The sequence below is a fragment of the Rutidosis leptorrhynchoides genome, chromosome 6 (assembly GCF_046630445.1).
Source record: "Rutidosis leptorrhynchoides isolate AG116_Rl617_1_P2 chromosome 6, CSIRO_AGI_Rlap_v1, whole genome shotgun sequence".
Classification (NCBI taxonomy): domain Eukaryota; kingdom Viridiplantae; phylum Streptophyta; class Magnoliopsida; order Asterales; family Asteraceae; genus Rutidosis; species Rutidosis leptorrhynchoides.
This window is the reverse complement of record NC_092338.1, coordinates 415,271,531-415,295,865: the sequence shown is the minus strand read 5'-3', so window position 1 is coordinate 415,295,865 and position 24,335 is coordinate 415,271,531.

Here is a 24,335-nt window from a genome sequence, read left to right as displayed (position 1 = left end):
TGCGCTACTTTTATAACTGTTTTTATGAAATGAATACAAATACTAAAATTGATTTTTCGTGAGTTTATTTGATTCCCTTTTACTCTTTACATTTTGGGCTGAGAATACATGCACAACTTTTATAACTGTTTTACACACTAGACACAAGTACCAACTTTAAACTATTCTATACCCGGCTATGTCCGACTAAATCCCTAACCAACAAGTATAAACACAACTTGTCTTTGGGGCAAACTATGAACAACTTTTGGATCTAGGTGATCTACTAATTGGTCCCTGCGAGATCAAGCTTATGAACAACTTTTGGATCTGCGTGATCTACTAATTGGTCCTTGTGAGACCAAGCTTTTGAATAACTTTTGGATCTGCGTGATCTACTAATTGGTCCCTGCGAGACCAAGCTTATGAATAACTATTGGATCTGCGTGATCTACTTTTTGGTCCCTGCGAGACCAACTTTATGAACAACTTTTGGATCTGCGATATCTACTAATTGGTCCCTGCGAGACCAAGCTTATGAACAAAAATCTTGTGATCTAAAACTATTACTGAAATCATTATTTATGACAAACCTATGAACTCACTCAACCTAGTGTTGACTTTTTAAGCATGTTTATTCTCAGGTACTTAAATATTGCTTCCGCTGTATATCTGCTGCTTTGATGATGATTTCTTGCCATGCTTGGAGTCATGCATTTCATATCATATCAATTAAAGACATTTAATGCATTGTTCATTAAATACAATGTAATCTATTTATATTTAGCTGCAAAAATCAATAAAACGTCTCATATAGAGTCGTTCTCATTTATACAATTGTGATTTGATATATTTAGTGACGTTTCTTCCAGGTCCTATCTGGAGGACGTCACAGATTGGTATCAGAGCAGTGTTGTTGTAGAGAACCAGGATTGCATTTTATGTGTGCCTTATACAATTAGGTACCTTAGCAATGTAGGACTACAACTTTCCTTGACCATAGTGCCTTTAACTATTGCCTTTAATTGTTAAATACTATACTATACTTTAGAAACTTTACTTATTTTAGAATGCCAAGCCAATCTAAGAACTCTGCTCATTCTCCTAAGTACTATCCAATTCCGCCATCGCATTTAAATGCAACGCCATGATTTCAGAAATTCTTGACATTCCTATGTCATTTATCATGGTTTTATGTATTACATATGTATTATATGAAATATTATCCATGATTTTTGAAACTCCTATATTTGTTACTAATCATACTCAAACGTATATAACTCCCTGTTATATATCACATACCTATATGCCTTATGCCTATATGCATCGGTTTGCGAATCGAAAAATGTCATTGGGTTAACACAGTATACGAATTGAAAGTCTTTAATCGAAAGATTATTAGATTACATACTTATTATTTTATGATCTCGACACGTCATACTGCCATTATTGGAGTATAGACAAATCATATCTTATCATATCTTATCATGTTTATCCCAATAGACTTTGTCTGACACTTTTCCTAAATTTTCTCCGTAAATTACGAAAATCTTTTGCTATATATACATATTCAAGGAGACAAATATATCATTCAATATTCAACACCCATTTCATATCAAACCCTAATTCCAAACACATAATATGGATTCTTCGAACTTCTCGAGCTCCAATAGCAGCGTAACCGAAATGAACCAACCAATTTTCCATCATCTATTTTGGATGAATTGGGGGTGGGTTCGTAGCTGACTCAATCAATGGAGGCAAGAAGAAGGTGATCCCTTCCACCAACCGAATTCACCACTTGGCGAAGAACCTGAAGCACTTACCGGTGAACCGATTCGAAACACTATTTTCACCCTCATTTCCAGAACAGCTCGCCACGATTATATAATATCTAGAATTCTAGATCTTATTCGTCCCCTTGTCCGAACCGCCAATCATCCCAGTATAATAGAAGAAGTTAACGAGCTTCGCGCTCGAGTGTTGGCTCTGGAGAATATGGTGCAATATCTACAAGCATCAGCAGCACCAGCAGCATAACCAGCACCACCAGTACCATCAGCATCACCACCAACAGTATCGGCTTCACCAACAATAACATCCGCATCCCACGCCTCAACATCACACTCGGTACCTTGGATATCAACATCATACGCTCATAAATACCAAGGAATATTAGTAATAATGAGTTAAGATGTATTGACTCATTCTTCCCGAAGAATTATATATATATATATATATATATATATATATATATATATATGGTTTAATAAATCATTTCGTACTAAGCTATTACGTGTGAATCTTAACTAGTATGTACTACTTGGTTAATTCATATCACTAATATGCTATAATGTACATCTTTTGTTAATAACTTAACAATCGTTAATCACTACTTCAGCACAATAAACTCCATTTCATAATAAACCAAGTGTATTACTCAAATACATGATTGATTGTATACTTCCATTATCGATATACTCGAAATTTTTTAGAAAAACATTATTCGTGTCTTGTGAATTTCACAAGAATTTCACGAGCACCAACATCATATACCGAGGTATATCAGTAACAATGAACGATGAATACATATGAGTTTAATATTATATTAACTCATTAAATCTATATTATACCTGAAGAATACATATATGAACGTATATCTTCTCTTTTGCACAAACTGTTAATTGTGAAAATATTTTAACGGGTAGGTAAAACATGAGAAATATTTATATCTCACATTAATATGTTACATCGTACATTCTTCAAATTTTGATTCAATAATCAGTAGCTATCCTACTTACATTCACAAGATATATGTATCCAAAGAACAACCATTCTCATACAAATTCAATTACATATTCTGATTTTGACATATCAGAATCCAAGTAAAGCTTTAGCAGGTGTTATCTTTCTAAAGATCACTACATTCATGAATTATATTCATTCGTATTCTATGATGAATTATCACATCAAACCACCAAAATTATCATTCATTACTTTTGAAATCAACAATGCCTATTCGTCAACCATTAGATCCGTTGACGATTACAATCAACGTTTAATCATCTAAAAATAAAATTTCTTGAAACCATCTCGGATTGATAATCAATGATTCAGATTCGTTAATTTTGAGAATGCTGACGAAACAGCAAAATTGTAGAAGGTCTTAAGGGCCAAAAGTTTGATAATAAAGAATGGTATAAGCTCAGATTTGGAACTGAACAACGGATTGAGCAAACCATGAAGGAGGCTGTGGACAAATCACAAGGACTAAACCTGTAATCAAAGAATCTAGATGATTCGATTTTTGATGAAAATCACAGAAGATCTTTTTACGCATCCTAAATCTTTACGAAAGAATTTTTCTCATTTTTATTTGATCTTAGAAAATTCTAAGATTTCATCATATCTTTCGTCATAAATATCCTTTATATTTCTGAAGATATCTTCATAACGATTCTTGTCCGCAATTAATTATCTCTTTACGATATCTTTATTACATCATAAAGGAAACTGTATTAGTTTCTATATTATGTAAAATTCAAGTTTAAATTATAAATGTTTTGAAGAAGTGTTGGAAATTGAAGCATGAGTTAGTATAATATAATGACGTCAGGCCAACGTGATTATATTACAGTAAGTCATGCTAAATTTTTAATGAAAGATGATGATTCATAGACTTTATAATCATCATTTGCCATGTTACACGACTCTTACATTCTATTTAACCTCTAAACATATCAAGAAAATATTTTTCTTGATGATTCGGTCTTTTCTGGATATTCTGGTAATTTGACAAATCAAATCGTGCTATTACCTTTCCTTTCTACTTTATATATTATGATAAATCGAAACTCCATACCTACGAGTTCTGGACCATTATTCGCTTGACTTGAAGTCGAGAAGAAGAAACAAAAGCATAAAGCTCCGACATATAAGGGAAAATATAAAGCCCGATAACGACACTGAAATTACAAACTGTGTATATCAATGCGTATAGCAATATAAAGACACGGGAGAACTAAAAACACTATAAAACCAAGAGCATATTAGAAGTAAAATAAATTCATCTGGTAGTAAATGAAAAAGAAGAATGACTGTATATATGGTCAATATAATAACAAGGATCAGAACTGGATTAAGCATTTCCTTAATCTTTGGAAGTATGAATTGAGGAAGAAAGTATAGAAGTGGTGAAGATAATGAAACGGAAGAAGCTAATTTATAGCAAAATTCCAGATACATCAATCAAGACAATTTACCGCATTTAATCAAAGAAAATCCCAATTTCCTTAATTACTGGATAATCAAATCTTATAAAGATTTCGAAGATTTCTTTAAATCCCTTAAATTCCGGAAATCAACTTTAGCTATGTCAAAAGTGAAGGCGAACATTTAATTTTCTCATTCACTCTTTTACGATAGCTTCGTTTATACGCTTCTTATAATCGAATTGTTTTATCCATATTATTCAATAGTGATAAAACTTTATTTTTCAACTTATATTCATCATTACAATATTCTTGTTGTAAACAAGGACGATCTCTATCAAATTTCATGACTGTGATTTTCATGAAATCCTATCTGTTTAGTCCGCCCTAAAATTGTGGCATAAACGCTCAAAATTTTAAATGAGCTCAATACTATTCATAACACATTTCATGTATCCAATTTACTGAAATGACTTGTATAACATCATCATTTTGAATGATCTCCGCATTAATAATAAAATGCACTTCATCGAAGAACCTGTAGAATTTATGGTTCGTATGATTTAAATGCTTGCAACAAACAATATTCTATCCGGTGAAATTCACAAAAGGCCCCGAACATACCTGGGAACGTGAAGACCAAATAAAACGTAAATATCCTCGTCTATGTACGAACAACGCCGATTGATGGCAACAACTAAATTTCGGGACGAAATTTCTTTTAACGGGTAGGTACTATAACAACCCGAAAATTTCCGACTAAATTTAAACCTAACTTCGACTAGTTCCGACGACTCACGAACAATTATTTGTAAATAATTACAGATTAGTATTATTATTAATATTATTTTAAACAATATTATTATTAATTATTTTTTAACATTTACAATCATTATTATTATCAATATTATTATTATTATTATTATTATTATTATTGTTATTAGTATTATCGTTATTAGTATTATAATTATTATTATCATAGTTACAAGTATTGTAACCATTATTATTATTATAAAAACAATACAATTTATTAATATCATTATTATTATAATTAGTAAGTAAAATTATGACTTTAGTTATTATTATGATTATTAATATTATTATCATAATTATTATTACCATTATCATTATCATTAATAATTAATAATTAATATAGTTATTATTATTAATATAAAAATAATACTATTTATTATTATTATCATAAATTATCATTATCATTTATTATTTCTATTATTATTATCAATATTATTACTTTTATTATAATTAATAATATTATCAAATTATTATTATTACATATACTTATTAATAATTAATATCAATTAAAAATATATTAAAAAGTCAAATAAAATGTACTGATTACATAAATCTGTTTATTTTATTTAAATATATCGTGATCAGTTTTTTTAACAAAAACGTGATCTGCTTTTAATATTTTTTTTGATCATGATCGAGCTGTTCTATATTTTTTTTTATATTTTTCTCTTATTTTCTTCTTGTGTGTGCTGATGTCGGCACAATTTTTTTTATAAAGCATTCGATTATTCCATCAATAATATCAATCAATAATTAAAACTGCAGTTGTTTGAAGAAATTAAACAGAAACATATATTTTTAAAACCGCCGACCTCTGTTCTTAACAATTTATCCCATAATTCTAATTCGATTACCATTTCAAAATCTATAAATGCAAAGATGTTAGGAATCTCCTATATAAACTATCTGCAAAGATTCAAAACCCAATTCCTAATATCGAGTTCGAATTTTCAAGTCAAAGTTTAATTTTTAAAAAGTCAACTGAGTGTTCATCGTGAAATTCGAATTCAGTATGTTGTTTCTGTTGAAATTGATGGTGTACAAAGTTTCTAGGAATGGTTTATAACCTTTATCGTGTTGAAATTTTCATTTAAAACGGTATCAAATTCGAGTTTGATTATTGAGTTCATCACGATGTCGCTGTAACTTTTTTCTTTTATTTTTAATTTTTTTTCCTTTGATTGTTAATTGTGAACACCCCTGGACCGATTATTGCTGTTTCTAATTTAATTCTTAAGCCAAACAACTTACTTTGACGTGTATGAATTGGTCTGGTCGATTGATGTATCATAAGAAGAAGAAGAAAGAACCTAGATATAATACGAGGTTAAATAAATTCATAAGGAAATTAAAACATAAATTAAAGGAACGGAGGAGTGGTCTAGTGAATGTTCGGGTGAGCGAGAGGTCTCGGGTTCGAGTCCCGGGCGTGGCATTATTTTTGTTAAGGACTCTTTTAAGGTAGCTCTTTATTATTATTATTATTATTATTATTATTATTATTATTATTATTATTATTATTATTATTATTATTATTATTATTATTATTATTATTATTATCAACAATATTATGATTATTATTATTATCACCAATATTATGATTATTAATTATTATCATTATTATCACTAAGTATTAAAGTCATTATTATTATTATTATTATTATCACTAAGTATTAAAGTCATTATTATTATTATTATTACTAGTTAGTATTAGTTACCATTTTTATAATTACAATTATGATTATTATTACTATTTTTATTACTAAAAAGATTATTATTACTAATATTATCATTAATAGTATTATTATTATTGTATTACTAGTATTATTATCATTTTTAGTAAAATTATCATTTTTACTATCATTAAAACTATATCATTATTATTATTAACATTTAATTACCAGTATCATTATCATTATTATTGTTATTACAAAACAATACAACACTTTATACATTATCAGTATTAAAGATCATTTTATCAAACAAATACTTATATATATAGAATATATATACAAATATATATATATATAGAAATATATAACAAGTGAAACAATATATATAAACTTATTCGATTACGAGTATATGTGTTAATATATATACTTGATATAGGTTCGTGAATCCGAGGACAACTCTGCACTTGTTCAGTGCCATCATACTCGTAAAATACGAAATAATGTATTGTGAGTTTTCATAGTTCCCTTTTTATATATATTTTTGTGCTGAGAATACATGCACTACTTTTATAACTGTTTTTATGAAATGAATACAAATACTAAAATTGATTTTCCGTGAGTTTATTTGATTCCCTTTTACTCTTTACATTTTTGGGCTGAGAATACATGCACAACTTTTATAACTATTTTACACGCTAGACACAAGTACCAACTTTAAACTATTCTATACCCGGCTATGTCCGACTAAATTCCTACCCAACAAGTATAAACACAACTTGTCTTTGGGGTAAACTATGAAAAACTTTTGGATCTACGTGATCTACTAATTGGTCTCTGCGAGACCAAGCTTATGAACAACTTTTGAATTTGCGTGATTTACTAATTGGTCCTTGTGAGACCAAGCTTATGAATAACTTTTGGATCTGCGTGATCTAATAATTGGTCCATGTGAGACCAAGCTTTTGAATAACTTTTGGATCTGCGTGATCTACTAATTGGTCCCTGCGAGACCAAGCTTATGAATAACTTTTGGATCTGCGTGATCTACTTTTTGGTCCCTGCGAGACCAACTTTATGAATAACTTTTGGATCTGCGAGATCTACTAATTGGTCCCTGCGAGACCAAGCTTATGAACAAAAATCTTGTGATCTAACACTATTACTGAAATCATTATTTATGACAAACCTATGAACTCACTCAACCTAGTGTTGACTTTTTAAGCATGTTTATTCTCAGGTATTTAAATAGTGCTTCCGCTGTATATCTGCTGCTTTGATGATGATTGCTTGCCATGCATTTCATATCATATCAATTAAAGACATTTAATGCATTGTTAATTAAATACAATGTAATCTATTTATCTTTCGCTGCAAAACTCAATAAAACATCTCATATAGAGTCGTTCTCGTTTATACTTCCAGGCCCTATCTGGAGGACGCCACAGATATTTTAGTTGGTATGGATTGGCTCAATCGTCATAGAGCCGATATTGCATGCCATGAAAAATCTATTCGTGTGAAGACTCCAAGTGGGGGAGAGTTAATTATTCATGGCGAGAGACGGAGAAGACTTGTGCCATTATGCACTTATGCACGGGCACATCATTTTCTTGTTAGTGGTGGCATGGCTTTTCTTGCTCATGTAGTTGATACTCGTGAAGAGCTACCATCCATTCGTGAAATTCAGGTGGTTAATGAATTCGAAGACGTTTTTCCGGATGAATTACCGGGTGTTCTGGCAGAAAGACAAGTCAAATTTGGCATTGAGTTAGTTCCGGGTACTACTCCCATTGCTAAAACTCCTTATCATTTAGCACCAATGGAAATGCAAGAGTTGTTAAATCAAACCCAAGAGTTGCTTGAAAAAGGGTTTATTCGACCGAGTGCTTCACCATGGGGCGCTCCGGTTTTATTCGTGAAGAAGAAAGATGGTAGTATGCAGATGTGCATCGATTATCGGGAGTTGAATAAAGTGACGATAAAGAATCGCTATCCATTGCCTCGGATTGACGATTTGTTTGATCAACTCCAAGGCGCAACTTATTTTTCTAAAATTGACTTACGGTCCGGCTATCACCAAATACGGGTCCGTGAGGAAGATATTGCGAAAATGGCCTTTCGAACGCGTTATGGGCATTTTGAGTTTGTAGTTATGCCTTTCGGTCTTACGAATGCACCGGCGGCATTCATGGACCTTATGAACCGAGTGTGCCAACCTATGTTGGACAAGTCGGTTATTGTGTTCATTGACGACATACTTGTCTATTCGAAGAGTATGAAGGAACATGAACATCATTTGCGTGATGTGTTGAAGATGTTGCAGAAGGATAAGTTATATGAAAAATTCTCCAAATGTGAATTTTGGCTAAGGGAAGTTCAATTCCTTGGCCATATTGTGAACAAGGATGGTATTCAAGTAGATCCGGGGAAGATTGAGACGGTAAAGAGTTGGGGACGACCGACTACACCTACTGAAATCTGAAGTTTTCTCGAATTGGCCGGTTATTATCGTCGGTTTATCCAAGACTTTTCTAAGATCGCTTCCCCATTGACGAAGTTGACGAGAAAGAACGCGAGATTTAATTGGGAAAATGAGCAAGAAATTGCTTTTCAATTGTTAAAAGGGAAGTTGTGTCAAGCTCTGGTGTTAGTGTTGCCAGAAGGGGTAGAAGATAAGACGGTTTATTGTGATGCATCTTTAAATGGGCTCGGGTGTGTTCTAATGCAAAGAGGTAAAGTCATCGCTTATGCCTCTCGATAATTAAAGGAACACGAAACGAGATATCCAACTCATGATCTTGAGTTGGCGGCGGTTGTTAATGCGTTGAAAATTTGACGCCACTATTTGTACGGTCTCAAGTGTACGATATATTCGGATCACAAGAGCTTAAAACATCTTTTTGATCAACGAGATTTGAATTATCGACAACGTAGGTGGATGGATATGGTAAAATATTATGATTGTGAAATACTTTATCATCCGGGTAAGGCGAATGTGGTCGCGGATGCGTTAAGTCAGAAGAGTCAACATCCGGCGATACGAGTAGGATTGTAACGCATGTTATTACTAACGATTTTCTTGTAAAGCTTGGTGAGATACAAATTAAAGCTTTTGTTAACAACAAACATGAGGAACAAATCTTGGGCCAAACGGAGTTTATTACCTTAGGTCCGTATGGTTTGTTATCTTTTCAAGGAAGGGTGTGGGTGCCTAAAATGGGAGATTTCCGACGAGTGCTACTTGATGAAGCACATAAGTCAAAGTATTCCATTCATCCGGGCTCGATGAAAATGTATCTTGATTTAAGGAAGGAGTATTGGTGGCCGGGCATGAAACGCGATGTTGTTAAGTATGTTGAACAATGCGTTACGTGTTTTCAAGTTAAAGCCGAACACCAAAAGCCGTATGGTAAGTTACAACCGTTAGAAATCCCGACAGGGAAATAGGAGCACATTACCATGGATTTCATTACAAAGTTACCAAAGACGGCGAGGACCCAACTTGATTCGATTTGGGTGATAGTTGATCGATTGACGAAAAGTGCCTTGTTTCTTCCCATTCGGGAAGCAATATCGTCGGAGACTTTGTCTAAGTTGTTTATCAAGGAGGTGATATCGAGACACGGGGTTCCGATATCTATTATTTCAGATCGAGATACTCGTTTCACATCTCGGTTTTGGGAAAAGTTTCATGAAGATATGGGTACACAATTGAAATTGAGCACGGCGTATCATCCTCAAATGGACGGTCAAACCGAACGTACGAATCAAACATTGGAGGATATGTTACGGGCGTGTATTATCGATTTCGGTGGTAGTTGGGATGAGCACTTACCTTTGGTGGAATTCTCGTACAACAATAGCTATCATGCTAGTATTGGAATGCCACCTGATGGAATTTAACAAGTCCATAATAACATGTTCATGTAGTTTACTTAATTACAAAACCAATTTGAATTAGAGTTGAAACAAGCAGAAGCATAATGTTAAATGCATGTTAATAAGTTTATCCATTTAGTTAAATTCCATGTAAATATCAAGTCTTGGATAAATGCTTACAAATATAACAAGTAGAGAAGATATATATACCTCCTCAAGCTAGTTGAGGGTTGTTTACAAAGTTGCAAGATGAAGATGAAGATGATGGAAAATGGAGCTTCTAACTTGAAGCCTCAAGCAAGTAATACCCCAAGCTTTTGATACCAACACCTTGTACTTTGGTTAGGAATTATTAACACTTGAATTTAGTTTCCAAAAACCAAATTATGAACCCCTTTTGTGCACCAAAACCCCACGGCCAGAACAGCCCTTCAGCAGAATGTTTTTGCAGTTTTTTTTATGTTTTGAATGCCTAGTTTCACTTGAGAGAATGAGTCAATCTTTGGTCCAAGAGTTACCCATGCTTATGAGGACTTGTGTGGTCTTAAAAGTAACAAAAAAACCAGGCATGGGAGTGTCTTGGAGTCCCAAAATCTGCCCACTATATATTTTATAAAAATGTTATATCTAATATATAAACTTGTTACAAATATATAAAACATGTATTTGTTATATTTCTTTCACATTTTATAAACGTTTTATAAAATATAACACAATATAATCATTTAAACACATAAACAATTATATATAAATTATCCAAATAATTTATCTCAAGTGATAATATTTTAGAAAACCAATTTTCTAAAATTCAAGTGTCGCGTATTTACTCAATGATTTAATCGTTAAGCTTAAATACGTTTAAGTGTCGGTAAGCTTGTTATTGGGTATGACCCGACTTGGATCATAACATATTAGCCACATTAATTAAATATGTCTCTCGGGCATACGAAAAACCTTCAATCTCCCACTTGCACGAGAAACATAAGAAATTAATGCAAGTGACGGATACCACCTAACGACCGTCCATCACCTCTAATATGTTATGACTATGTGCCATTCAATAACATCATCTCTTTCGAGTTCCCATCTCGAATATGAATAGGTGAATCTTTCATTTTATCCTTTCATCCTAGATGTCATATTAAATCCAAGAGATACAGAGTGATCACTCTCTTTTAGATTTAACTTTATCAGGCCTTAGACATCTGACTCTCAACGAATAAGAGGGACAAATTCCATCTTGACTACATACGTCCTAAATATGCAACTTGCATTATGCCTGAGCTCTTCCTTGTGAGCTACCATATTTCAGAATAGCGAAGGAAAGAATCAAGGCACGATACTTGGTAAATATCCGAACCCAATATGTATCTCAGGTCAGAGGATACAATGATATTCGCCTTTACTCAAGATTACATGTGATCAACCACAAAGGCTCCATTTAGTAAGTCTTGAGGGCGGGTCTTCCAATATTTGTATCCCACAAATATCTATGAACCTTGGTTGCAACCTTGCACCACATTCATCCCGTGAATGTATACCAATCCGAGTTCATAATAGTCTAAACCTCACACTTGCTTCCACAAATGTGATCGACTACGGAATTTAGAATAATTACTTATTCATGGATAAAATATGTAAAATAGGAACATAACTCAAAATAGATTAATACCATAATTATATTAATGAGTTTGAATAATTTCGTTCCGTTACAATACTTAAAACAGATCATGACCAATCACTAGAATATCGAAGCCCTAATGCACAAACATGTCCTGTATGTTTTGCTCCATGTAAGAGCTTTGTGAGAGGATCCGCTATATTAAGATCTGTGTGAACTTTGCAAATACATATCTTTCCCTTTTCAACTTCATCCCTTATGTAGTTGAATCTCTGCTCAATGTGACGGGTCTTTTGATGAGCACGAGGTTCCTTGATTTGAGCAATCGCACCCTCGTTGTCACAAAAGATCTCAAGAGGGTCCTGAATGGAAGGGACAACTCCTAAGTCGTCAATGAATTTCTTCATCCATGCAGCTTCCTGAGCTGCCAATGAGGCGGCAATGTACTCTGACTCTGTAGTGGATAATGCAACAACATACTATTTTGAACTCTTCCAAGAGACCGCACCTCCATTTAATGTGAATACATAACCGGATTGTGATCAAGAATCATCTCGATCAGTTTGGAAACTCGCGTCCACGTAACCTTTTACAACGAGTTCCTCCTCACCAGATCCATATATTAGAAACATATCCTTAGTTCTCCTAAGGTATTTCAATATACTTTTAACCGCAATCCAATGACTGTTTCCTGGGTTATTCTGGTATCTACTTGTCAAGCTAAGAGCGCATGACACATCCGGTCTAGTGCATATCATTGCATACATGATTGACCCAATAGCAGATGCGTACGGGACTTTCTTCATTCTCTCTTGTTCATCTTTCATGGTAGGATACTGAGATGAACTGAGAAGCATTCCTTTTTGAATAGGTACCAAACCTTTCTTAGAGTTGTCCATCTTGAACCTTTTCAAGATATTTTCAATGTATGCACTTTGATTCAAACCTATCAGTTTCTTGGATCTATCCCTGCAGATCCCAATCCCCAAAACGTATTGTGCTTCTCCAAGATCCTTGATGGAGAAGCATTTACTTAACCAAGTTTTAACACCTTGCATTTGAAAGGATCCGAAACTAATCATCCGGACGTTGTCCATATTGATTACAAACGAATTACAATAGTTGATAACATTGCGAGGTACTTGCCCTCTATATGATACATCTTACAAACGTTGCATTTATTCTTATAAGGCAATCTATAGTTACATCCATAATTGACATATTCGCCTGACATTTCATAATATTCAAATGACCTAAACCGCCATTTACTTAATAATAGTCTCTATGAACTTCAATGACTCGAATGCAACGCCTTATGATATAAGTCCTTAATGGCCTCAAGTAGTATCCTTAGTACGAGATAATGCACAGCGGAAGACTTAATTCATACCTGAGAATAACATGCTTTAAAATGTCAACATAAAGTTGGTGAGATATAGGTTTAATGTCGACAGCGATATAAATATAGACCACAAGATTTCATATATAAACATTTTAATAAAAATATTCTAAGTGGTTGAGCACTTGGTAACCATACTTAACAATTAATCACGTCGCATATTCCCTTTAATATGAAATCTTACTACACTGTACCAAGTGTAGTCACGAAATGAAGTACTGTGCAACCGTTGAATACTGGTCGTCCAGTCCGGTTGGGGTTGTCAGGCCCGATAGATCTATCAACAGGATTCGCGTTTACAATACCGCTGTAAATATTAGTTACCAAGCTACAGGGAAGTATGCCAGTGGTACAACTCAACGTAGAATATATTTTTCAGTTACTTGTGTCCATAACGTAAAACATAAAATACATGTATTCTCATCCCGAAATATTTAGAGTTTAAAAGTGGGACTATATACTCACTTTCGTCTTGAAGATATATATAATTTGACTTGGTCTCCGGTTGATATCACGAACCTATCCATATATAATATATCAATACCTTTTCTTTTTAAACAAACGTCACATATATATACTTGTTATACTTTTAATACTTTGAATAATTCCTTAGTCCGTAGTTAGCAGCTCGTTGTTAGTAATTCAATTTTAATGGTTCATTTTTAGATGTTTAATATACCCGCAATGAAATAAATAAAACCCCCAACAAAATAAATAAAACCCCATCGTATATGTATTGGTCGAGATTAATCTTGACCCACAGTACCGGTGTTGTCAAATGACGTGTTGCGTACATAAAGTACCGGTGTTGTCAAATGACGTGTTGCGTACAAACATGGGATCTTATGATTAATCTTCTCGTGTTGTTTACGGGTGATCCTGAACCATATAAAATTGAATTATAAGTACATATATATAAAATATCATGTTATCTTAGAAATATGTGATTTATTTAATTTTTCCCAATTAATCCCGAAGTTAAACAAGTCTAGGATAACCAATTTTGTTTCGGTCATAGTTTCTTCGTTACAAATCCGTTTTCGTTGATTCAACTTGCCATCTCCTTGGATCGAGTCCCTCTTTAAGACTATGAACTGAAAATACCTTGGTTTGTATTCAAAATCACACGGCATAGGTGAAACTTTAGTGAAACTTTAGTGAAACTTATGAAGTTAAACATTTTTGTTACAAAAAAATAACACTTAATGACCATTTTTCTAAAAATACTTATACTTTGAATTAAATCATGAAATTTTTATGTGTTAACATATTTATAGTAAAAATCATTTTTCCAGAACATAAACCTCCAATTCAAAGTTTAAGATAGTTTTTAATTATCCAACCCAAAACAGTCCCCGGTTACACTCCGACGTCGTAAAAACAGTTTTTAAGATATTCTTTGAAAAACCAAGTTATACCTTGTTAAGTTAGCATATATTTAAGTTATATTACAGGTCTTGAAGTATTTTAAAAGTTAAGTTAGAAGGATCTATTTAGTTTGCAAACAAGTTTGAAAACTTTCAAACTATGTTCTTGTTGTTAAAATTGTATACCACAAAATATGATAGCTATATATATATGAATCGAATAAGGTTATGAACATAGATGCTACCTCAAGTTCCTTGGACAAGGTTGCTGTAAAAGAGGAGTAAAAAGCTAGAACCAAAAGGGTGATGGAATTGGATGAAAGATTGGAAGTAAGTTTGTGTTCTTGGAAGGATTTCTTGAAGTGTTTTTGTATGGTTTTCTTATGGTGTTTAAGTAAGGTTTTTGAAGCTAAATGATGGGGAAAATGCTTGGAGATGATCAAGTATGAAGTTAAGAGTATTTTGAGAGAGAAATGGAAGTGTAAGTATGAGAAAATGGGGTGAAGAAATGGTGTGCATGCATAAAAACGTTTTTAGGTTATAAAGGAAAAAAAAGATACCTAACTTTGTTTTCTTGCTAAATAATTCATGCTACTTGACAAATGGTTGGTTCCACATGTTTCTTAATCATTTAAGGCTGCTAAGGAGCAGATTTTTATTGGTATATACCAATAGTAAATACATCTAGAAGCTGCGTATGATACGGGTACATATACCCTAAATATACGTGTAGAAATCTTTGAGAAAACGGAACGAGGATTCAAATATAGCTATCTTTTGTGAATATACTTATATTGTTTTATGTATTTAAGTCCTTAAAAGTGATTAAATACATTACTTATACGTTATATGTATAAACATTATAAGTCATAAGTATTTATATCAAATAACGTTATGTATGGTTATTGTTTTGAAAACTTAAGTTAGTAGTTTCAAAATATACTTATAACTTATTGTTATTAATACAAAATGAGATATTAAAACATCCATAAACCATGTTAAATATGTATATATACATATATATACACAAACATATAATTATCATATGTTATATAGTTCGTGATATCATCGGTCAAACTAGACGGTCAAACGTTGTGTAAAACTCTTTTCGAAAACATAAGTCTCAACAATTTGGATTGCTTATCATGTTGGTAAGGTTTAATTTATGTAAATATTAATCTTATAAGTATAGAACGATCGAAAAAGTGCGGGTCAACTTTAGAGTTTTTGCTTATCGTGTCGGAACCATATAGAGATTAGAGTTTAAATTTGGTCGGAAATTTCCGGGTCGTTACAGTACCCACCCGTTAAAGAAATTTCGTCCTCGAAATTTGGTAGAGGTTGTCATAAATAACAATAGGAATATTTTCATGACGAATATGAGGTAATAATGAAATTTTATCATTATTGAAAGATTTAGATAAAACGATTCGGTTATGTGAGACGCACGAGCGAAGCTATCACAAAAGAGTGAAATGAGTAAATATAGAATTGTTGTAACCGATGACGTGATTATGATTGATTTCCTGGATTTAAGGGTTTTAAAGAAAATCTTATGTAATAAGATTTAGTTTTGCGGCGATCAGGATCTTCTTTGATTTAACGCGGCAATCTGTTTTGATTTCTTTGTCGAATATTTCACTATAAATTTACCTCCTTCCCTTTCTTTCTTCCCACATCTTCTATTCTTTCTCTTTAGTTCCTACTTTAAGACATTCGCTAATATGCTCCATTGATAATGCTAAAAACGAACATATATTTCATAGCATTATTCCTCAAGAAAGACAAGCTTTTAGTTGCAATTGTTCTATTTACAAGAGATATTCGTTTAAATAATAAAAGGTGAAGACAAAAGACAGATTCGACGAATTGAAGACGCAAACGACCAAAAAGCTCAAAAGTACAAAAGACAATCAAAAAGGTTCCAATTATTGATAAGAAACGTCTCGAAATCACAAGAGTACAAGATTCAAAACGCAAAGTACAAGATATTAAATTGTACGCGAGGACGTTCGAAAATCCGGAACCGGGACTAGAGTCAACTCTTAACGCTCGACGCAACGGACTAAAAATTACAAGTTAACTATGTATATAAATATAATATAATATATAATTAATTATATTAATTATATATATATTATATATATATAATAAAAACCGTCGGCAGCAAGAAACTCCAAGGGTGTGAGCTGTAAATACCTCTCCGCGACTCGCGGAGTTTTAAGGGCATTTTACCGCGAGTCGCGGAGCCCCAAAAATCAAGTCTGGCTATAAAGCCAACTGAATTCTGATCAAATTTCATCATCTTTTTTTTCTTCCTCTTCATACGTAAATATATTTATATTTATAATTTATATTTTAATTTTAATTATAATTCTAATAATAAGGGTATGTTAGCGAATGTTGTAAGGGTGTAAGTCGAAATTCTGTCCGTGTAACGCTACGCTATTTTTAATCATTGTAAGTTATGTTCAACCTTTTTATATTAATGTCTCGTAGCTAAGTTATTATTATGCTTATTTAAAACGAAGTAATCATGATGTTGGGCTAATTACTAAAATTGGGTAATTGGGCTTTGTACCATAATTGGGGTTTGGACAAAAGAACGACACTTGTGGAAATTAGACTATGGGCTATTAATGGGCTTTATATTTGTTTAACTAAATGAAAGTTTGTTAATGTTAATATAAAGATTTACAATTGGGCGTCCCTATAAATTACCATATACACTCGATCGGACACGATGGGCGGGGTATTTATATGTACGAATAATCGTTCATTTAACCGGACACGGGAATGGATTAATAGCCACTAGAATAATTAAAACAGGGGTGAAATTACATTCAAGGGTAATTGGTGTAATTGTTAACAAAGTAGTAAAACCTTGGTTTACACGCAGTCGATAACCTGGTGTATTCATTAAACAAAGTATTAAAACCTTGTTACAATTCGAATCCCCAATTAGTTGGAATATTTATCTTCGGGTATAATAATAATTTGACAAGGACACTTGCAATTTATATTTATGACTGATGGACTGTTATGGACAAAAACCAGACGGACATATTGAATAATCCAGGACAAAGGACAATTAACCCATGGGCATAAAACTAAAATCAACACGTCAAACATCATGATTACGGAAGTTTAAATAAGCATAATTCTTTTATTTCATATTTAATTTCCTTTATTTTATATTTAATTGCACTTCTAATTATCGCACTTTTATTTATTTTATTTTATCGCACTTTTAATTATCGTACTTTTTAATTATCGCAAGTTTATTTTATCGCACTTTTATTATTCGCAATTTCATTATCATTATTTACTTTACGCTTTAATTTAAGTCTTGTATTTATTTTATATTTTACATTAGGTTTTAACTGCGACTAAAGTCTTAAAATCGACAAACCGGTCATTAAACGGTAAAAACCCCCCTTTATAATAATAATATTACTTATATATATATTTGTATTTTTATAAAAGTAAACTAATATAGCGTTGAGCTTTGTTTAAAGATTTCCCTGTGGAACGAACCGGACTTACTAAAAACTACACTACTGTACGATTAGGTACACTGCCTATAAGTGTTGTAGCAAGGTTTAAGTATATCCATTCTATAAATAAATAAATATCTTGTGTAAAATTGTATCGTATTTAATAGTTTTTCCTAGTAAAATATAAGCTATTTTATATACACCTCACTTCGCATCAAGTATATTTTTGGCGCCGCTGCCGGGGAACTATCTTAAACGCCGGAAGCGCAACGCTAAAATAAAAAAAAAAAAAAGATTTTTAGTTACTTTTATTAAAAATTCGCTTTTGTAGAAATACGTTTTAAATATTCGAAAAATATAAAAAGAAAAACAAAAATATTAGTATTTTTAAGATTTTGTTAAATATTTAAGTTTTATAAGTTTCTTTATTTCTATTTTAGTTTATAAAAATTTAAATTTTATTAAACATCTTTTATTTATATAAAAAAAACAGAAAACATAAAATAAAAAAAAAATAAAGAAAACGCGTAAAAATTACTACCTGTCAGCTGAATTACTGAACCCCGCGACTCGCGGGGTTTTCCTCATTACTCACCGCAACTCGCGGAGGGTTTCTGACAGGCGACAAGGAAGCCCTAATCGAGCATTAATTACGGGATATTATTAATATTAATTATTAATTAAACCTTATTATTATTATTATTATTATTAGTTTTAATTTTACTTTTACTTTTTATTTATATATTTTAGTTAAATTAGTTTTATTAAATTGTAAAATTAATAGTTTTATAAAATAAATAATATAAAAATAATATTTTTATAAAAATTGTACTTTTTACAACTTTTTGTATATTTTTATATTTTGTACCTTTTTAATCGTTGTAGCGTAATATTTGTATTTTTTAGCTCATATTTAATTTTAAACTTAGTTTTAGCTATAGTTATTTTTACTCCTAGATTTTTAGGCTTTGCCATAGAATTCCTTAAGTGCTTTTTCTTTAGACTAAGATTTAGGTGCTTTAGAATTTTGCGACGCCTTTTTAAGTTTTAGTTTCTTTTTAAGTTATTTCCATTTGGGATTTAGTTTTTCCTGTAAGCTTTAATATTTTTAGAGACCTTTTACTATGTACCAATTATCATTCCAATTAGTAATATCAATTTGCGATTATAATTTTAAGTTAGTTGTAGTAATAAGGTTAAATTAGTTAAGTATTTTTAAGTTTTGATAAGTTTCTTTTATTTTTCCGTCACCTTTTATTTTTCAACCATTTTTTCTTTTTCGACCTTTTTTCGACGAACTCTTTTTCTCTCTTATTTCTCGCTATTCTAGTTTTAGGACTTAGAATTTTTTTTTCTACTTCTTATCTAAATTTCTTAAAATTACGAAAATTTATTTTGAGTGGTTAAATTGATAGACATCAAAATTTTCTGGTTCGTAGTAATAGTTGGATTTGTACGTGGACCGGGTTATTGGAGCCAAACAGTCCTCAATTATATTGAGACCAAACGAATCCTGCCCCTCTGCTGCATCTTTTGGCTATTCGAAACGTGGGCAAAATCAGAAAAGTCTATTGATTGGATAACTTATTATAATTTTTCTTTCCTTTTTAAAAACTAATAAGATATTCAGTGAATGCACCGAGCAAGACGTTCATCACCTTTTGTACGTTCACCACCTGTAACTAGATCAAGACGTTTAACAAATATAACCGCCGTTGATTTTTCTTTAGAATCGTCATCCAGTCGACCAAGTACTTCAGTTCAAATTTCCGATAATCCATTTTTTGAACCCAACCTCACAATTGAGAATCCAGAGAATATTCAGGAACGGTTCGTAGATCCTGAACCATTAAACTTTCCTCCGGAACCACCAATCATTCAAACAGAGATTGTTGAGGAACGAACCATTAAATCTGAAGCATCTAGTGATACCGATTCAACAAATTCAATTATGGAGAATCTGGAACCTTTAAGTATGGAAGACCGAATGAGAGCTAAACGCACTGGCCAAGGTCACGCAATTACTCATCCAGACATTAATGCGCCAGATTATGAAATCAAAGGACAAATTCTACACATGGTGACTAATCAATGCCAATTTAGTGGTGCGCCGAAGGAAGATCCAAATGAACATCTACGTACCTTTAATAGGATCTGCACACTATTTAAAATCCGAGAAGTGGAGGATGAACAGATATATCTCATGTTATTTCCCTGGACTTTAAAGGGAGAAGCCAAAGATTGGTTGGAATCGTTACCTGAAGGGGCGATTGATACATGGGACGTTTTAATTGACAAATTTCTTAAACAATTCTTTCCTGCATCTAAAGCCGTAAGACTTCAAGCAGAAATTGTTACGTTCACACAAAAACCAAATGAAACTCTATATGAGGCATGGACAAGATATGGAAAGTTGTTAAGAGGATGTCCGCAACATGGTTTAGACACCTGTCAAATAGTACAAATATTCTACCAAGGATGCGACATCACTACAAGAAAAGACATAGATATAGCAGCTGGTGGTTCTATTATGAAGAAAACCGAAACTGATGCTTACAAAATTATTGATAATACTGCTTCCCACTCACATGAGTGGCACCAAGAAAAAGACATCATTAGATCATCTAAAGCAGCTAGAGCCGATTCTAGCCATGACTTAGATTCCATTTCAGCAAAGATAGATGCTTTCGAGAGACGAATGGAAAAGATGACTAAGGATATTCACTCTATACGAATTAGTTGTGAGCAGTGTGGAGGACCACATTTGACAAAAGATTGTCTCAGTATTGAATTAACAATGGAACAAAGAGAGAATATTTCATACATAAACCAAAGGCCTGGAAATAATTATCAGAATAATTATCAACCGCCAAGACCGATTTACAATCAAAACCAGAATTATAACCGAAATATTCCATACAATAACCAACAAGGTCCTAGCAATCAACAAGTATCCAATAATACTTACAATCAGCAAAGACCGAATTTTCAAAACAAACCACCACAACAAACCGATGATAAAAAGCCGAATTTAGAAGATATGATGACGAAGCTAGTTGAAACTCAAACGCAGTTTTTCACATCTCAAAAACAAACCAATGAACAAAATGCTCAAGCATTTAGAAATCAACAAGCTTCTATTCAAAATCTGGAACAAGAAGTGAGTAACCTAGCAAGGTTAATAGGTGAAAGAAAACCGGGAAGTTTACCAAGCGATACAAATGCTAACCCCCGGAATGAAACAGCTAAAGCTATTACCACAAGAAGTGGTACAACACTTAAACCACCTGAAATACCTGTAACTTCTGATGAAACTATTCCTACTCCACAAGAACCACAACCTGATCAAGATAAGGAAAAAGAACCGGTAGTTGAAAAGGTTAATGAAGATAACACAGTTAAGGATAAACCTTATGTTAAACCATACCAACCACCACTTCCTTATCCGAGTAAAATGAAGAAAGAAAAACTTGAAGCCGAGCAATCCAAATTTTTGGATATGTTTAAACAGATAAATGTAAATCTTCCTTTCATTGATGTAATTTCAGGAATGCCTAGATATGCTAAATTCTTGAAAGATCTAATCACGAATAGAAAGAAAATGGAAGAACTCTCGGCTGTCACTATGAATGCAAATTGTTCAGCAGTGCTGTTGAATAAGATACCAGAAAAACTATCTGATCCAGGAAGTTTCACAATTCCATGTTTTCTGGGTAGTCTTAGTTCAATAGAAGCATTGGCAGACTTAGGTGCTAGTATAAATCTAATGCCGTATTCACTATACGCTAAACTAGACCTTGGAGAATTGAAACCAACCAGAATAAGCATACAACTAGCCGATAGATCAATAAAATATCCTAGAGGGATAATGGAGAACATGCTAGTTAAAGTTGGTACTTTAGTATTTCCAGTAGATTTTGTTATTTTGGACATGGAAGAAGATTCTCAAGTTCCTCTCATATTAGGAAGACCATTCTTAAACACGGCTAAAGCAATGATAGACGTGTTCGGTAAGAAACTGACCCTAAGTATAGAGGATGAGAGTGTTACCTTTTCAGTTGATAGAGCAATGCAACAACCACAATCTGCAGATGATACATGTTATTATATTCAAACTATAGATGCACATGCAGAATTATTAGAAGAATTTCCAGAATTACAAGGAACAGGAGAATGTTCTTTAGGAGAAGGTAATGAACCAATTGATGAAGCTGAAATGTTAGCTACACTTATAGCTAATGGATATGAACCAACAACAGAAGAAATTAAAATGCTAAAAGAAGAAGACAGATATCGATATAAATCATCGATAGAAGAACCTCCGAAATTAGAGTTAAAGCCACTTCCAAACCATTTGGAATACGCTTATTTACATGGTGAATCTGAATTACCTGTAATAATATCGTCTTCTCTTACTGAAAATGAAAAATCACAACTCATTTCTGTGTTGAAAGCTCATAAACCAGCCATTGCATGGAAGATTCATGATATTAAAGGAATAAGTCCTTCGTATTGCACACATAAAATCCTTATGGAAGAAGGTCATAAAACGTATGTGCAACGTCAACGAAGACTAAATCCTAATATGCAAGATGTAGTTAAAAAGGAAATTATTAAACTGCTAGATGCAGGTTTGATATATCCAATTTCTGATAGTCCATGGGTAAGCCCAGTTCAATGCGTGCCTAAGAAGGGTGGCATGACTGTCATTACAAATGAGAAAAATGAGCTTATTCCTACTAGGACTGTAACAGGATGGCGTGTATGTATTGATTATAGAAAATTAAATGACGCCACCAAAAAAGATCACTTTCCCTTACCTTTCATAGATCAAATGTTGGAAAGATTAGCCGGAAATAGTTACTATTGTTTTCTAGATGGATTTTCCGGATATTTTCAAATTCCAATAGCACCCGAAGATCAAGAGAAAACCACATTCACGTGCCCTTATGGTACTTTTGCTTATAAACGCATGCCATTTGGACTTTGTAACGCCCCTGCAACCTTTCAAAGGTGTATGATGGCGATTTTTCACGACATGATAGAAGAATGCATGGAAGTATTCATGGATGACTTTTCAGTCTTCGGTGATACATTTAAATCATGTCTAGTTAATCTGGAACGAATGCTAATTAGATGCGAAAAATCAAATCTAGTACTTAATTGGGAGAAATGCCATTTCATGGTTAAAGAAGGCATCGTTCTTGGACATAAAATTTCAAAAGAAGGAATTGAAGTGGATAGAGCTAAAGTAGATGTAATTGCTAAACTTCCACATCCCACCAATGTTAGAGGAGTTAGGAGTTTTCTAGGGCATGCCGGTTTTTACCGACGTTTCATAAAAGATTTTTCAAAAATTGCCACTCCTATGAATAAACTCCTAGAAAAGGATGCGCCATTCATCTTTTCAGATGAATGTATCAAATCTTTTAATATTCTTAAAGAAAAACTCACTAATGCACCGATCATGATAACACCAAATTGGAATCTACCATTTGAACTAATGTGCGATGCAAGTGATTTTGCAATGGGAGCCGTTTTAGGACAAAGGATTGAAAAACGATTTCAACCTATATATTATGCTAGTAAGACATTACAAGGAGCACAAACAAACTATACAACTACTGAAAAAGAACTCCTTGCTATTGTCTTTGCTTTTGACAAATTTCGATCATATCTCGTTCTAGCAAAAACGGTGGTCTATACCGACCATTCTGCTCTTAGATACCTATTTTCAAAACAAGATGCTAAACCAAGATTAATCCGTTGGATCTTACTCTTACAAGAGTTTGATATTGAAATCCGAGATAAAAAGGGAGCAGAAAATCTCGCCGCTGATCATCTTTCTCGTCTTGAAAATCCCGAATTAGAAGTTCTGAATGAATCGGCCATACAA